General features: G+C 54.0%; 2 pseudogenes; both read left to right on the top strand.

Moving 5' to 3' along the window:
• Nucleotides 1–5,743: 5,743 nt before the first annotated feature.
• Nucleotides 5,744–7,078, top strand: LOC117073516 (annotated as a pseudogene).
• LOC117072248 lies at nucleotides 6,883–9,302 on the top strand (annotated as a pseudogene).
• The last annotated feature ends 7,809 nt before the right edge of the window (nucleotides 9,303–17,111 follow it).

Here is a 17,111-nt window from a genome sequence, read left to right as displayed (position 1 = left end):
TCCTGCCTGCCACTGGCCTCTTCAGGCCCAGCCCTGCTCACAGCTCTGGGCGGCCTTCCCGGGCCCCGCTTCTGACTTCTGGCGGCCTCCTCGGGCCCAGGACTTGACCTCCAGTCGGCCTCTCCACGCCCAGCCTCCTGCCTCCCAAAGGCCGGCATGCGCCCAGCCTCTGCCTCATAGCAGACTCTCCACGCCCAGTGCTCACCTCACTGCGGCCTCCCCGGGCCAGTGCTCCTCCATCTTTCGGCAGCTCCGACAGCCCCGCTCCTGCCTCCCAATGGACTCTTTAGGCCCAGCTCATGCGTCACGGGGAAGGACCTTTCCAAGCCCCGTTTTGGCCTTTTGGCGGCCTCTCCAGGCCCAGATCTTACTCAGGCCGCCTCTCCAGCCCAGTTGCGGCCTCCCGGCCTTTTGTCCAGGCCCAGCTCCTCCTGCTCCCGGCTGCGGCCGCAGGCCCAGCTCCTACCTCGCAGCAACCTCTTTGGACTCGACTCCGGCCCAACTTCTGTTCAGCAGCCTTTATAGGCCCCAAACGTCCTGAAGCCAGACCCTCCAGGCCCGGCTCGGACCTCAGTGTGGCCTCCCCGGACTCGGCTCCTGCCCTCCGACAGCGTATCCAGGCCCCAGCCTTCCTCCAGCCGGTTTCTCTCGGCCCAGCTCTTTCCTCCCGGTAGCCTCTGCAGGCCCACGCTGTCATCGAGTCGGCCTCTCCAGGGATCGCTCCTGATCCTGGCGGCCCCTGCAGGCCGAACTCATCCTCCAGTCGGCCTCCGCCGGCCCAGCTCCTGCCTCTCGGCGGCCTCTCCAGCTGCCAGACTTCCTCAGGTCAGCCTTACCAGGCCCAGCTCCTCCTGCCTGCCACTGGCCTCTTCAGGCCCAGCCCCGCTCACACCTCTGGGCGGCCTTCCCGGGCCCCGCTTCTGACTTCTGGCAGCCTCCTCGGGCCCAGGACTTGACCCCCAGTCGGCCTCTCCACGTCCAGCCTCCTGCCACGCAAAGGCAAGCTCGGGCCCAGACTCTGCCTCACAGCGGGCTCTCCACGCCCAGCGCTCGCCTCACTGCAGCCTCCTCAGGCCAGCGCTCCTCCTGACTTTCTGCAGCTCCAACAACCCCGCTCCTGCCTCCCAGTGGCCTCTTTAGGCCCAGCTCATTGGTCACGGGGAAGGGCATTTCCACGTCCCGTCTTGGGCTTTTGGCGGCCTCTCCAGGCCCAGTTGCGCCTTCCCGGCCTCCTGTCCAGGCCAGCTCCTCCTGCTCCCAGCTGTGGCCGCCGGCCCAGCTCCTGCCTCGCAGCAACCTCTTTGGACGGCTCCGGCCCAACTTCTGCTCAGCGGCTTTTATAGGCCCCAAACGTCCGGAAGCCAGGCCCTCCAGGCCCAACTCGTCCTCCAGTCGGCCTCCGCCGGCCCAGCTCCTGCCTCTCGGCGGCCTCTCCAGCTGCCAGACTTCCTCAGGTCAGCCTCTCCAGGCCCAGCTCCTCCTGCCTGCCACTGGCCTCTTCAGGCCCAGCCCTGCTCACAGCTCTGGGCGGCCTTCCCGGGCCCCGCTTCTGACTTCTGGCGGCCTCCTCGGGCCCAGGACTTGACCTCCAGTCGGCCTCTCCACGCCCAGCCTCCTGCCTCCCAAAGGCCGGCATGTGCCCAGCCTCTGCCTCATAGCAGACTCTCCACGCCCAGTGCTCACCTCACTGCGGCCTCCCCGGGCCAGTGCTCCTCCATCTTTCGGCAGCTCCGACAGCCCCGCTCCTGCCTCCCAATGGACTCTTTAGGCCCAGCTCATGCGTCACGGGGAAGGACCTTTCCAAGCCCCGTTTTGGCCTTTTGGCGGCCTCTCCAGGCCCAGATCTTACTCAGGCCGCCTCTCCAGCCCAGTTGCGGCCTCCCGGCCTTTTGTCCAGGCCCAGCTCCTCCTGCTCCGGCTGCGGCCGCAGGCCCAGCTCCTACCTCGCAGCAACCTCTTTGGACTCGACTCCGGCCCAACTTCTGTTCAGCAGCCTTTATAGGCCCCAAACGTCCTGAAGCCAGACCCTCCAGGCCCGGCTCGGACCTCAGTGTGGCCTCCCCGGACTCGGCTCCTGCCCTCCGACAGCGTATCCAGGCCCCAGCCTTCCTCCAGCCGGTTTCTCTCGGCCCAGCTCTTTCCTCCCGGTAGCCTCTGCAGGCCCACGCTGTCATCGAGTCGGCCTCTCCAGGGATCGCTCCTGATCCTGGCGGCCCCTGCAGGCCGAACTCATCCTCCAGTCGGCCTCCGCCGGCCCAGCTCCTGCCTCTCGGCGGCCTCTCCAGCTGCCAGACTTCCTCAGGTCAGCCTTACCAGGCCCAGCTCCTCCTGCCTGCCACTGGCCTCTTCAGGCCCAGCCCCGCTCACACCTCTGGGCGGCCTTCCCGGGCCCCGCTTCTGACTTCTGGCAGCCTCCTCGGGCCAGGACTTGACCCCCAGTCGGCCTCTCCACGTCCAGCCTCCTGCCACGCAAAGGCAAGCTCGGGCCCAGACTCTGCCTCACAGCGGGCTCTCCACGCCCAGCGCTCGCCTCACTGCAGCCTCCTCAGGCCAGCGCTCCTCCTGACTTTCTGCAGCTCCAACAACCCCGCTCCTGCCTCCCAGTGGCCTCTTTAGGCCCAGCTCATTGGTCACGGGGAAGGGCATTTCCACGTCCCGTCTTGGGCTTTTGGCGGCCTCTCCAGGCCCAGTTGCGCCTTCCCGGCCTCCTGTCCAGGCCCAGCTCTTCCTGCTCCCGGCTGCGGCCGCCGGCCCAGCTCCTCCTGCTCCCAGCTGCGGCCGCCGGCCCAGCTCCTGCCTCAAAGCAACTTCTTTGGACTCGGTTCCGGCCCAACTCCTGCTCAGCGGCCTTTATAGGCCCCAAATGTCCTGAAGCTAGTACCTCCAGGCCCGGCTCAGGCCTCACTATGGCCTCCCTGGGCTCGGCTCCTGCCCTCTGACAGCGTATCCAGGCCCCAGCCTTCCTCCAGCTGGCTTCTCACGGCCCAACTCTTTCCTCCCGGCAGCCTCTGCAGGCCCATGCTGTCCTTGAGTCGGCCTCTCTGATCCTTCCTGCTCCCGGCAGCCCCTGCAGGCCCAACTCGTCCTCCAGTCTGCCTCTGCCGGCCCAGCTCCTGCCTCTCGGCGGCCTCTCGGGCTGCCAGGCTTCCTCAGGTCAGCCTCTCCAGGCCCAGCTCCTCCTGCCTGCCACTGGCCTCTTCAGGCCCAGCCCCGCTCATGCCACTGGGCGGCCTTCCCAGGCCCCGCTTCTGACTTCTGGCGGCCTCCTCGGGCCCAGGACTGGACCTCCAGTTGGCCTCTCCACGCCCAGCCTCCTGCCTCCCGAAGGCCGGCACGGGCCCAGTCTCTGCCTCACAGCGGACTCTCCACGCCCAGCGCTCGCCTCACTGCAGCCTCCTCAGGCCAGCGCTCCTCCTGCCTTTCTGCAGCTCCAACAACCCCGCTCCTGCCTCCCAGTGGCCTCTTTAGGCCCAGGTCATTCCTCACGGGGAAGGGCCTTTCCAGGCCCCATCTTGGGTTTTTGGCGGCCTCTCCAGGCCCAGATCTTCCTCAGGCCGGCCTCTCCAGGCCCAGTTGCGGCCTCCCGGCCTCCTGTCCAGGCCCAGCTCCTCCTGCTCCCGGCTGCGGCCGCCGGCCCAGATCCTGCCTCGCAGCAACCTCTTTGGACCCGGCTCCGGCCCAACTCCTGCTCAGCGGCCTTTATAGGCCCCAAACGTCCTGAAGCCAGGCCCTCCAGGCCCAACTCGTCCTCCAGTCGGCCTCCGCCGGCCCAGCTCCTGCCTCTCGGCGGCTTCTCCAGCTGCCAGACTTCCTCAGGTCAGCCTCTCCAGGCCCAGCTCCTCCTGCCTGCCACTGGCCTCTTCAGGCCCAGTCCCGCTCACGCCTCTGGGCAGCCTTCCGGAGCCCTGCTTCTGACTTCTGGCGGCCTCCTCAGGCCCAGGACTTGACCTCCAGTCGGTCTCTCCACGCCCAGCCTCCTGCCTCCCGAAGGGCCGCACGGGCCCAGCCTCTGCCTCACAGCAGACTCTCCACGCCCAGCGCTCGCCTCACTGTGGCCTCCCCAGGCCAGCGCTCCTCCTGCCTTTCTGCAGCTCCGACAGCCCCGCTCCTGCCTCCCAGTGGCCTCTTTAGGCCCAGCTCATTCGTCACGGGGAAGGGCCTTTCCAGGCCCCGTCTTGGCCTTTTGGCGGCTTCTCCAGGCCCAGATCTTCCTCAGGCCGCCTCTCCAGACCCAGTTGCGGTCTCCCGGCCTCCTGTCCAGGCCCAGCTGCTCCTGCTCCCAGCTGCGCTGCCGGCCCAGCTCCTGCCTCGCAGCAACCTCTTTGGACTCGGCTGCAGCCCAACTCCTGCTCAGGGGCCTTTATAGTCCCCAAACGTCCTGAAGCCAGGCCCTCCAGGCCTGGCTCGGGCCTCACTGTGGCCTCTCCGGGCTCGGCTCCTGCCCTCCGACGGCTGTCCAGGCCCCAGCCTTCCTCCAGCCGGCTTCTCTCGGCCCAGCTCTTTCCTCCCGGCGTCCTCTGCAGGCCCACGCTGTCCTCGAGTCGGCCACTCCAGGGATCGCTCCTGCTCCCGGCGGCCCCTGCAGGCCCAACTCGGCCTCTGCCGGCCCAGCTCCTGCCTCTCAGCGGTCTCTCCAGCTGCCAGACTTCCTCAGGTCAACCTCTCCAGGCCCAGCTCCTCCTGCCTGCCACTGGCCTCTTCAGGCCCAACCCCGCTCACGCCTGTGGGCGGCCTTCCCGGGTCCCGCTTCTGACTTCTGGCAGCCTCCTCGTGGCCAGAACTTGACCTCCAGTCGGCCTCTCCACGCCCAGCTTCCTGCCTCCCTAAGGCCCGCTCGGTCCCAGCCTCTGCCTCACAGCGGACTCTCCACGCCCAGCGCTCGCCTCACTGTGGCCTCCCCAGGCCAGAGCTCCTCCTGCCTTTCGGCAGCTCCTGCCTCCCAGTGGCCTCTTTAGGCCCAGCTCATTTGTCACGGGGAAGGGCATTTCCACGTCCCGTCTTGGGCTTTTGGCGGCCTCTCCAGGCCCAGATCTTCCTCAGGCCGGCCTCTCCAGGCCCAGTAGCGGCCTCCCGGCCTCCTGTCCAGGCCCAGCTCCTCCTGCTCCCGGCTGCGGCCGCCGGCCCAGCTCCTGCCTCGCAGCAGCCTCTTTGGACTCGGCTCCGGCCCAACTCCTGCTCAGCGGCCTTTATAGGCCCCAAACGTCCTGAAGCCAGCCCCTCCAGGCCCAACTCCTCCTCCAGTTGGCCTTCGCCGGCCCAGCTCCTGCCTCTCGGCGGCCTCTCCAGCTGCCAGACTTCCTCAGGTCAGCCTCTCCAGGCCCAGCTCCTCCTGCCTGCCACTGGCCTCTTCAGGCCCAGCCCTGCTCACAGCTCTGGGCGGCCTTCCTGGGCCCTGCTTCTGACTTCTGGCGGCCTCCTCGGGCCCAGGACTTGACCTCCAGTCGGCCTCTCCACGCCCAGCCTCCTGCTTCCCGAAGGCCTGCACGTCCCCAGCCTCTGCCTCACACCGGACTCTCCACTCCCAGCTCTCGCCTCACTGTGGCCTCCCCAGCCCAGAGCTCCTCCTACCTTTCGGCAGTTTCGACAGGCCCCACTCCTGCTTCGCAGTGGCCTCTTTAGGTCCATCCCTGCTCATGCCTCTCGACGGTCTTCCCCGGCCTTAGTTTTGACTTTTGCCGCCTCCTTAGGCTCAGGTCCTGACCTCCAGTTGTCTTCTCCAGGGCCAGCCTCCTGCCTCCTGAAAGTGCTGTACAAGCCCAGCCTCTGCCTCACAGCAGACTCTCCACGGCTGGCTCTTGCCTCCCTGTGGCCTCCCCCGTGTGCAGCTCCTCTTGCCTTTCGGCAGCTTCGAGAGGCCCAACTCCTGCCTCACAATGGCCCCTTTAAGCCTAGCTTTTTCCTCACAACGGCCTTTCCAGGCCCAGTTGTTCCCTTCTGGCCGTCTCTCCGGGCCCAGAACTTCCTCAGGCCGGCCTCCCCATACCCAGTTGCAGCCTCCTGTCATCCCCTCCAAGCCCAGCTGCTCCTCCTCCCGGTTGCATGTACAGGCCCAGTTCCTGCCGCACAATCACCTCTTTGGACTCAACTCCTGCCCAGCTCCTGGTGGCCTTTGTGGGCCCCAAACGTCCTCAAGCCAAGCTCTCCAGTCCCAGCTCAGTCCTCAAGGTGGCCTCCCCGGGCTCAGCTCCTGCCCTCCAGCGGCATCTCCGGGCCCAGAACTTCCTCCAGTTGGCTTCTCTGGTCCCAGCGTGGGCCTGCCGGTGGCCTCGGCAAGCCCACATCGTCCTCACGTCAGCCTCCCCGGGCCCAGCTCCGCCCTCACGTTGACCTCTCCAGGCGCAGAAGGTCCTCAAGTGGGCTCCTCCGTGGCCGGCTTCTGCCTCCCGTCAGCCTCTACGGGCCCAGCCTCTGCCTCACTCGTGGCAGCCTCGCCAGGCTCAGCTCTTGCTGCTCCTGGCCATGTCTCCAGGCCCAAGTCCTGCGTCACAACCAACAACCTCTTTTGGCTCAGCTCCTGCCCAGCTCCTGCCAGCCTTTTTAGGCCCCAGACTTTCTCCAGTCAAGCTCTTTTGGCCCACCACCTCCCTCCTGGTAGCCTGCACATACCCAGCTCTGGCTCCAGAACAACCTCTGCAGGCCCCGCTCCTGCCTCCCAAGGGCCTCTCCAGGCCCAGCTGTGGCCTCACGGCGGCTTCCTGGGGCCATGTTCCTTCTTGCCTGCCTGCCAGCAGCCTCGGCAGGCCCAGCTCCTGAGGACCCTCACGGTGGCCTGCTTAGTCCCAACTCGTGCTTCTCGCAGCCTGCCCAGGTGTGAGCTCTGGCCTCACACAGGCCTCTCTGGGCCGAGGTCCTCCCTCATGCTGGCCTGTTGAGGCCAAGCTCATGCCTCTGGTGGGCCCCGCAGGCCCATCTCCCGCCTGTGGGTGGCCTCTAGCGCCCCAGCCTCTGCCTCACAGTGGTCCCCTCCAGGTCCATCTCTTGTCTCACTGTGGCCTCCTCGGGCCACGCTCCTACATCTCGGCGGCCTCCGTGGGTCCAGCTCCTGCCTCCCAGTGGCCTCTGTAGGCCAATCCCGTGCCTCAGGGCGGCCTTTCCAGGCCTAGCGTTTGCTGCTTTGCATCCTCTCCAGGCCCAGAACTTGCTCCAGTCGGCCTCTCCAGGCCCAGCTCTTCCTCCCAGCGGCCCACACTGTCCTCCAGGCGGCCCCTCTGGGGCCAGCTCCTGCCTCCGGGTGGCCCCTGTGGGCCCCAATCGTCCTCCCGTCCGCCTCCCCGGGCCCAGCTCTTGCCTCTCGGCAGCCTCTCCAGGTGCAAAACTTCCTTGAGTCAGCCTCTTCAGGCCCAGCTCCTCCTGCCTCCCAATAGCCTCTTTAGTCCCAGCCCAGCTCATGCCTCTCGGCGGCCTTCCCCGGCCCTGCTTTTGACTTTTGGTGGCCTCTTCAGGCCCCGGACCTGACCTCCAGTCGGCCTCTCCAGGCCCAGCCTCCTGCCTCCCAAAAGGCCTGTACAGGCCCAGCCTCTGCCTCACAGTGGACTCTTCATGGCCAGCTCTTGCCTCCCTGCAGCCTCCCCCGTGCGCAGCTCCTCCTGCCTTTTGGCAGCTTCGACAGGCCTAGCTCCTGCCTCCCAGTGGCCCCTTTAGGTCCAGCTTGTTCCTCACAATGGCCTTTCCAGGCCCAGTCGTTCCCTTCTAGCAGCCTCTCCGGGCCCAGAACTTCCTCAGGCCGGCCTCTCCAGACTCAGTTGCAGCCTCCCGGCATCCCCTCCAGGCCCAGCTCCTCCCGGCTGAGTCTACAAGCCCAACTACTGCCTCACGACCACCTCTTTGGACTCAGCTCCTGCCCAGCTCCTGGCAGCCTTTGTGGGCCCCAAATGTCCTCAAGCCAAGCTCTCCAGTCCCAGTTCAGGCTTCACGGTGGCCTCCCTGGGCTCAGCTCCTGCCCTCCTATGGCGTCTCTGGGCCCCGAACTTCCTCCGGTTGGCTTCTCTGGGCCCAGCGTAGGCCTGCCAGTGGCCTCGGCACGTCCGCGTCGACCTCATGTCGGCCTCTCCGGCCCCAGCTCCAGCCTCGCGACAGCCTCTTCAGGCGCAGAACGTTCTTCTGTCGGCCTCTTCCTGTCCAGCTTTTGTCTCCTGTTTGTCTTTTTAGCCCAAGACGTCCTGAAGTCGGCCTCTTCCAGCCCTTCTCCTGCCCCCCATCAGCCTCTCCAGGTGAAAAGCTGTGCCCATCAGTCTTTCCCAGCCCAGTTCCTCCCTTTGAGTGGCCTTTTTAGACCCATGCCACCTCATGCGTCTCTGCAGTCTTCCTAGGCCCCACTTTTGATTTTTGTCATTCTCTTCAGAACTAGAAGTTGACCTCAAGTCGGTGTCTCCAGGCCCAGATTTTTCCTTACGAAGATTTTACACTCCCAACTTCTGCCTCATAGTGGACTGTCTGCGCCCAGCTCTTGCCTCTCTGTTACCTTTCCTGTCCAAAACTCGTGCCTTTCAGCAGCTTTGACAGGCTCAACTTCTTTCTTCGAATGGCCTCTTTAGGCCCACCTCAGTTCTCTCAACTGCCTTTCCAGGCCCAGTTTTTTCCTTTTGGCTGCCTATTTAGGCCCTGAACTGCCTCAAGTCTGCCTTTCCTTGCCCAGTTGCTGCCTCCTGGTGTCCTCCTCTGGCCCAGCTCTTCCTCCTGGGTGCATCTGCATGTTGAGGTTTTGCCTCACAACAACCTCTTTGGATTCAGCTCCTGTCCAGCTCCTGGCGGCCTTTATAGACCCAAAACTTTCTCAAGCCCAGCCCTCCAGTTTCACTGCCTTCCTCGTGGCAGCCTGAACAGGCCCAGCTTTTGCCCAACAATGGTTTCTCCAGGCAGCCTCAGCAGACCCAGCTCCTGCCTCACACTGGCATCTCTAGGCCCAGCTGCTGCCTCACTGTCCTCACCTGGCCCATCTTTTTCCTTATGCCTGCCTCCCATGTCCCAGCTCCTGTCTCACTGTTGTCCCTGTCATACCAGCTCCTGTCTCACGATGGCCTCTTGTGGCCCATCTTCGGCCTCATAGTGACAACTTGAGCCCATCTTCTGCCTCATCATGGCCTTTTCTGGCTTTGCTTTTGCCTCGCAGTCACTTCTTCTGGATCCATCTTTTTAGTCTTTGATGGTCAACAACATTAAGGAGCCTAAAGCTTCCCTGGACTCTTAATTGTTGGTAACTTTACAGCAGAGTACCTTAGCAAAACACCTGCCTCTTCTTTTAGCCTTGACAGTGGATCTGTGACAAATTTATAATAAATTTTGCCTGCGTGGTTTCATACTGATTTTTGTTTTATTTAGTGACTCATCATTTTTCTTGTTTTCTTTGGGTGGGAATGGGAATGAGCCTCTGCTTCAGCCCTTTTTCTTTGCTCTGGACATGGTAACTTCTCACTTCATGTCTTCTATATTTATATTTTTTACAGTTATCTTTTTTGTTTTGTTAGGGTCTTGCTCTGTCACCCAGGCTGGAGTGTAGTCATGTGATCATGGCTTACTGCAGCCTTAGCTTTTTGGCCTGAAGTGATTCTCCCAACTGCACATCTTGAGTAGCTGATACTACAGGCACGTGCCGCCATGCCTGGCTAATTTCTGATTTTTTCTGAGAGGTTGGTTCTCACTGTGTTGCTCAGGCTGTTCCCAGACTTTTGGACACAAGCAATCCTTTTGCCTGAGCCTCCCAGAGTGCTGAGATTACAAGCATGAGCCACCATGCTTGGCCTGCTATTTGCTTGTCACGAACTATTAAGAATTTACTTTTTGATTAATATACTATTTCTGTATAGATTTATGTATATATAGATATTTTAAATATTTCATGGATACCAATTTTTTTCCTCTCTTTGAGACAAGGTACCACTTTGTCATTGAGGATGGAGTGTGGTGATGTGATCCCGGCTCACCACAACCTCTTCTTTCTTGGCTTAAGTGATCCTCCCACCTTAGCCTGCTGAGTAGCTGGGACCCCAGGTGTGAGCCACCATACCCAGGTAATTTTTATATTTCTTTTAGAGAGGGGGGGTCTCACCGTGTTTCCCAAGCTGGTTTCAAACTCCTGGGCTCAAGCAGTCCTCCTGCTTCAGCCTCTTGCAGTGCTGGGATTACAGGTGAGAGCCACCACATCTGGCCTACCATTCTCTTTTCATGGATCATTAAGAATTTACTTTATGCCAGCACAGTAACTCATGCCTGTAAATCCCAGCACTTTAGGAGGACAAGGTGGATGGATTATGCGTCAGGAGTTCAAGACCAGCCTGGCCAAGATGGTGAAACGCCGTCTCTACTAAAAATACAAAAATTAGCCAGGTGTGGCGGCAGGCACCTATAATCCCAACTACTCTGGAGGATGAGGCAGGAGAATTGCTTGAACCTGGGAGGACTAGGTGCCAGTGAGCTGAGATCATGCCACTGCACTCCAGCCTGGGCAACAGAGTGAGACTGCATCTCAAAATTTTTTTTACTATTTTATTAGTGTAATGTAAATATATAAATATGTGTGTGTATATTCATATGTGAATATATGTGTGTATGTATTTTCATAGCGCTCACACACACACACACACATTGTGAAAGAGATATTTGAATACCTAGAAATTGATAAGCTTCTTCCAGGTTTTGAAACCACTCTTAGCACAAACACAAAAGAAGTACAAACTATCATTATTAATGACCATGGACCAAGATGACCGTAAGTCAGCGCTTTGCACCTCAACCACCTTCCAGCAGAGCATCTCAAAGGGCTGGATATATCTGAACATCACACACTTTCACATAGACTAGGATGGTTTTACCTAGTTACCTCTTTTTTTTTTTTTTTTTTTGAGATGGAGTCTCGCTCTGTGGCCCAGGCTGGAGTGCAGTGGCCAGATCTCAGCTCACTGCAAGCTCTGCCTCCGGGTTTACACCATTCTCCTGCCTCAGCCTCCTGAGTAGCTGGGACTACAGGCGCCCGCCACCTCGCCCGGCTAGTTTTTGTATTTTTAGTAGAGACGGGGTTCACTGTGTTAGCCAGAATGGTCTCGATCTCCTGACCTCGTGATCCGCCCGTCTCGGCCTCCCAAAGTGCTGGGATTACAGGCTTGAGCCACCGTGCCCGGCCCTAGTTACCTCTTTTAAGACCTCATTGTGATCCTTGTTAGAGTGAAATCAAACTGTTGGGGCCCGTGCCGGGGGTAGTGGAGAATGAACAGACACAGACACAAAAGACAAAGACAAACAGAACATGGCGGCCGCGCCTAAAGCCTCCGCCTCACTTTATTTATACCCCATAAATCCCACGTCAGCAAAAATGACATAATACAAAACAAACTTTTTGCACCCAGATATAACCTACTGCTTAGTTCTTTGTTTCTAAGTTCTTTCTTATTTTGTCTGCCTTCTTGGCGCCTACTAGAGTTCATTAAAAGTTCAACTAGAGATAGTATCCTTGACTACTGGAGTTCATTGAAAGTGCAACTAGCTAGAGATACTGTCCTTGAGCCCTATCTATTCTCAGCATATTATTTTCAATGGCCCCTGCATTCCCCCCTTTTTTGTTTTGCCTCAATCTTAGAAAGGCAGCCCATACTTGTTCCTGGTTTTTTTGTTTGTTTGTTTGTTTTTGGATGCGACGGAGGGAGCATCGGATTATTAGGAGAAATAGACTCAATCCAAGCACCCAAAGCAATATATTTCCAGAGATTGTAGAAATCCATGTTTTCATCTGAGTCCATGGATTAAGAGCAGCAAGGCTTTGACCCATCTCCTGCATAGTAGCTGCTCCGGACAATACATGTAATTTTTGTTGAAATGCTAAAGAAATATTTTGAGTGAGTTCTTGGATGTCCAAACTAATATTTTTATGGCCTATTAATAATCTTCGGATTTCGGTCCAATTCTGAGAAACATTAAAAGGCACAGGTGTTACGCAAAATTGCATGGAATTCCAATCACATTGCAATGTTATTCGAGTACTGAGGACAGTGAGCTGATCTCCAAGCCATGTCAAAGCTTGTTTCACGTTGTCCAATCTTTCGGCAAGTTGGGAGTCAATGTTCCGTTGTTGCAGCCACAACCGGTGAGATTGTTCATGCCATTGCTGTACAAATTCAGCATTTTGTATGCCTTGATGTAACGCGAGCCCCGCCACAGCCGCGGTGGAGGCAATGGCAACAAGGCTCATTACCGAGGCAATTATAAGTCCAAGAGCACGGGTCCATTGAAGGGAAGTCCAATATAAGTCTCAAGAGGTGATGCCCCCCATGGTCGCGTAAGGTTGACAGGTAGCCAAATTTCCTTACGAGCCCTGAGGATAAAATATCCCCTGTAAAACTGTGTCACCAAGAATGATTGAGGCAAGACAAAAATGTACACGTATTTTACAATTAACAATCCCCGTATCATTATCCCATGTTAAATGTTCTGCTAACAATAGGTAAGGCTTTCGGACACAAGCAATAATATATCGGGAGACATTCCGCCGTAATTGAATATGAAAAGGGTTATTCGGGTTAGAAAGATTAAGGGACATATTTCCCACAAAAGTACTAATGGCATCACCTGCAGCTAATAACTTCCAAAGATGACTTTGTACTTGTAAAGAGTATCTAAGATGAGGCATAGGTGGCGACAAGCCTCCTTCACGCCATACTAAAGTTTCATTACCGTCAGCAACAATACTTTTATTTACCCGGTGCCATCTTAAAGGTATGTGACTAAATTTTGTTTGAAAATCACCGTGCACACTCCAATCAATTACTTGCAACCCATTATATTCTAATAAAATCCGGGGCTTAATTCCCCGACAATGTTGCCACTCCAATACCTCAATATTAGGGGAAACCTCTGGAATAGGACAAAAAGGTAAGGAACTAGGAATAGTCTCATTAATATATACAGTATGATTATAATGAAAACTTCTAGTTACAATAATAACAGTATTGGCAGCCACGTGGCTATGATTATAGCGAAGAGCCCAAGCTTCATGTGATTTCCGGAGACAATGAGGGCTATTTCCCATGCAAATTGGAAGTCCTTCCACTCCAAATTGGTATGTGCTGTTTATTATTCCCGTTTCCCGTTCTATGTTGTCCTTGTCCATATAGGGGGACGGCATCCAAGTAGTGTCATTGGTGAAAACCTTAACTTCTGCCTCCCCCCAGGCAACTCCTTGATACAAGGGTGGAAAGGGAATATAAGTCCAATATTCATACAAAGCCTCACTAAGGGAAATAAGTCCTCCACTGAGACACATCCAACAAAGGAAGAGATGCATGCTGAGTCCAGTTCTTTTCAACAGGGTTTCAATCGCCTTGTAGGAAACCACTCAGGTCCACTCCCTGTAAGGATAAGAGCATAACCCCGTCCCTGTTTTAGAACTTGCCCCTGTGCATACTTACCTTCTTCATTAGGATATCAAACCTTTAAATTATCGACGGGGACTATCTTCGAAGGAGGTGAGGAAAGATGAGTTACGGCAGCGGAGTCCTGCAATTGTCTCCATTGATTCAAAAAATTTAAGGTAAACAAAACCTTTAAAATCTGATTTCTGGGGGACTCATTTCCCCCTTTTTGTTTTAACAGTTGAGTTTTCAAGGTTAAATTTGCGCGCTCAATGATGGCTTGGCCTTGACTGTTGCCCGGGATACCAGTGAGATGTTGAATATTGTAGTGCTGTAAAAAAACTTGTAATTTACGAGAAACATAGGCAGGAGCATTATCAGTTTTAAGTATTAGAGGAATGCCCATGACGGCAAAACAAGCCAAAAGATGAGTAATAACAGAATCAGCTTTTTCAGATGGTAAAGGAGTTGTCCATTGAAAATGAGAAAAAGTATCAATAGTATGATGAACATACTTTAATCGTCCAAAAGAAGGAACATGTGTGACATCCATTTGCCAAATCTGATTAACTTGAGTACCTCGTGGATTAACTCCGGGATGAAAAGATGGAATGCTCAAAGGAGCACAAGAAGGACAAGCTCAAATAAGAGAACGAGCTTGTTTACGAGTTAAATGAAATCGTCGCTGAAGACCAGAACTATTAGTGTGATGTAGAGCATGTTCTTGTTCTGCAGCCTGTAGGTGGCCGATTAAAAGTGAATCAATCTGAGTATTATCATGAACTAACGGTCCAGGAAGTTGAGAATGAGAACGAAGATGAGTGATGAATAAAGGAGCTCGACGCTGGCTCAAAGTAGAAGACAACAAAGAAAAGAGTTTTTGAAGAGAAGAAGTAGTACAAAGAGGTAGAGTGGCTTGAGAAATATAAGAAGTAACATAGACGGCGTATTGAGAATCACTAACAATGTTACAACTGGTGGAAGGGAAATCAAGTAAGACCATGAGAATAGCAAACAGTTCTCTCTGTTGCACCGAGGGATAAGGGTAAACTGTAACTCGAGATTGATGAACACTCTAATATCCAGCTTTACCATTACTACTAGCGTCAGTAAAAAAGGTAGGACCTTGAATAGGAAATAAAGATATGGGTGAAAAGGGCAATACAGAATGCTGTCTGAAGAATGAAAAAATTGGAGACTTAGGATATTGGGTAGAAAATTGTCCGACAAATGAGGCACAAGCAACTTGCCAAGAATCAGAAGTAGCAAGAAGATAAGTAATTTGACTATGAGTGAATTGAGAGATAATGAAGGAAGGGTCTCCTCCCCAAAGTTGTCGACAGCGATGCCGTCCTTTGATGATCAATTCAGCTAAACGATCAATATAAGTAGCCAAACGTTTAGATGTTTTGTTGGACAAAAAAATCCATTCTAACGGCCAATTTGTTTGATGAATCATACCTGTAGGAGAATGTAAAGTATGAAATAAGCAAAAGGAAAGGTGAACGTCGGGAAGGATATAATATAGATGGGCCTTTTGAAGTTGTTCCTCTACAAGCTGGAGTTCCTGTAAAGCTAAAGGAGTTAAATGACGTGAGCTGTTCAAATGACTGTCTCCTTCTAGAATAGAAAAAAGATGTTGTAACATACGTTGGTATTCCCAAAACAGGACGCATCCAATTAATATCCCCTAAAAGCTTTTGAAAGTCATTTAATGTTTTTAAATGATCGCGTCGAATTTGAATCTTTTGGGGCCGAATATTCTGCGCTCTCAAGGTATAACCTAAATATTGAATAGGAAAATTTATTTGAATTTTTTCTGGGGCAATATTAAGTGAGTATACAGAGAGTTGCGTTTGTAAGGATGTAAAAGCATCTTGCTGCTCTTTTTTAGTGGAGCAGCAAAGAATGTCATCCATATAATGATATAAAAGAACAAAAGGATGACATTTTCGAACAGGATCCAAAGCTCGATGAACAAACTCTTAACACAAAGTGGGGCTGTTTAACATTCCTTGAGGCAAAACCTTCCATTGATATCGAGAAAGTGGCTGAGAATTATTAAAAACAGGGACAGAAAAGGCAAAACGTTCACAATTGTTTTGATCCAAAGGAATAGAAAAAAAACAATCTTTTAAATCAATAACCATAAGCAACCAATCTTGAGGAATCATAGAAGGGTTAGGAAGGCCAGGTTGTAAGGATCCCATGGGTTGAATACATGCATTGATAGCACGAAGATCTGTTAATAGTCTCCATTTACCGTTTTTATTTTTTATTTGTTTGTTTGTTTGTTTTTGTTTTATTTTTATTTTTATTTTATTTATTTATTTATTTATTTATTTATTTATTTTATTTATTTATTTATTTATTTATTATTTTTATTATTTTTATTTTTTTTTACACAAAGACAGGGGAATTCCATGGAGAAGTATTAGGCTCTATATGACCTAAGGACAATTGTTCCTGAACCAAGTTTTCCAAGGCCTCAAGCTTCTCACGTGTTAAAGGCCACTGCTCAACCCACACAGGAATATTAGTTTTCCATGTCAAGGGAAGGGCTTGAGGCTGTTGAACAGTGGCTACATGTTTAAAGATTTTTCAAGAGGATTGTAGCCCATGCGGAACATCATATTCTTGGCAGAATTAGAGACCTGAGGAATAGACACAAAAGCTCCAAATTGTTGCAATAAATCTCGCCCCCATAAATTTAGGGCAATAGGAACAATATAAAACTGAACTTGGGCCACTTGACCATCTGGCCCTTGGCAATTTAAGGATTGAGAACTTTGATACACCTCAGAGGCAGAACCTAATCTTGTAAGAGAGACAGCAACAGGCCGTTTAGGTCACTGTAAAGGTCATTGATCCGAAGCAATAATAGAAACGTCAGCTCCAGTGTCGACCAAACCCTGAAAAATTTTTCCTTCCACTTCAAGGGGAAACAAAGGTTTTTGTTGAGTTACTAAAGTTTCTCAAAAATTATGTTTACCTGTGCTTCCAAAACCTCCAATTCTTTCTTGCCTCCGTGAAGGAAACTGAAAATAGGGCAATACAAGGAGTTGTGCAATTCACTGCCCCTTTTTCAGAGATATAGGTTTATGAGCTTGGGCCATAATTTGAATTTCCCCTTTATAATCAGAATCTATAACACCCAAATGAACTTGTAAACCTTGTAAAATGCTACTACTTTGTCCTATAAGCAATCCAACAGTATGTGGAGGTAATGGCCCAAAAACACCTGTGGCTAATTTAACAACTCCCATTTCTGGGGTAAGTTCAACAGCTTGTAAAATCGCCACATCAGTAGCGGCGCTACCGGAAGTAGCAGAGAAAAGCTGAGCTAATGAAAATTGGGGGTTAACATTGGCTGACTGGTCTGCTGATGCTGAACCCCTGAGCTGACTGGAAATTGCAATTGAAAAGGGCTTGTATTGTTGTTGGGGCCCGAAGCTGAAGGGCCCCTCTGCAAGTTTCCCGATTTAGAAATGAGAGAGTTACCATTTTTATCCACCTTAGAGTGACATTCATTAGTCCAGTGTCGTCCTCTGCCGCAACGACGACAGGGCTCAGTAGGAAGCTTTTTAATTTCTACTTTAGAGGAGTCACTCCTATTAGAAAACTTACGGCACTCCTTTTTAAAATGACCAGTCTTTCCACATTGGAAGCAAACTCCCTTTTTTCCCATGAATGCCTTAGATAAAGCTCCAGCAAACAACTGAGCGTTGTAAGCAGCCCCTCCCACTCCTGCACAGGCTCTAATAAAATCTTCTA

The sequence above is a fragment of the Trachypithecus francoisi genome, unplaced genomic scaffold (assembly GCF_009764315.1).
Source record: "Trachypithecus francoisi isolate TF-2019V2 unplaced genomic scaffold, Tfra_2.0 Lachesis_group4, whole genome shotgun sequence".
In the NCBI taxonomy this organism is placed as follows: Eukaryota; Metazoa; Chordata; class Mammalia; order Primates; family Cercopithecidae; genus Trachypithecus; species Trachypithecus francoisi.
Note: the sequence above shows the minus strand (reverse complement) of the source record. Positions and strands in the feature narration are given on the sequence as shown.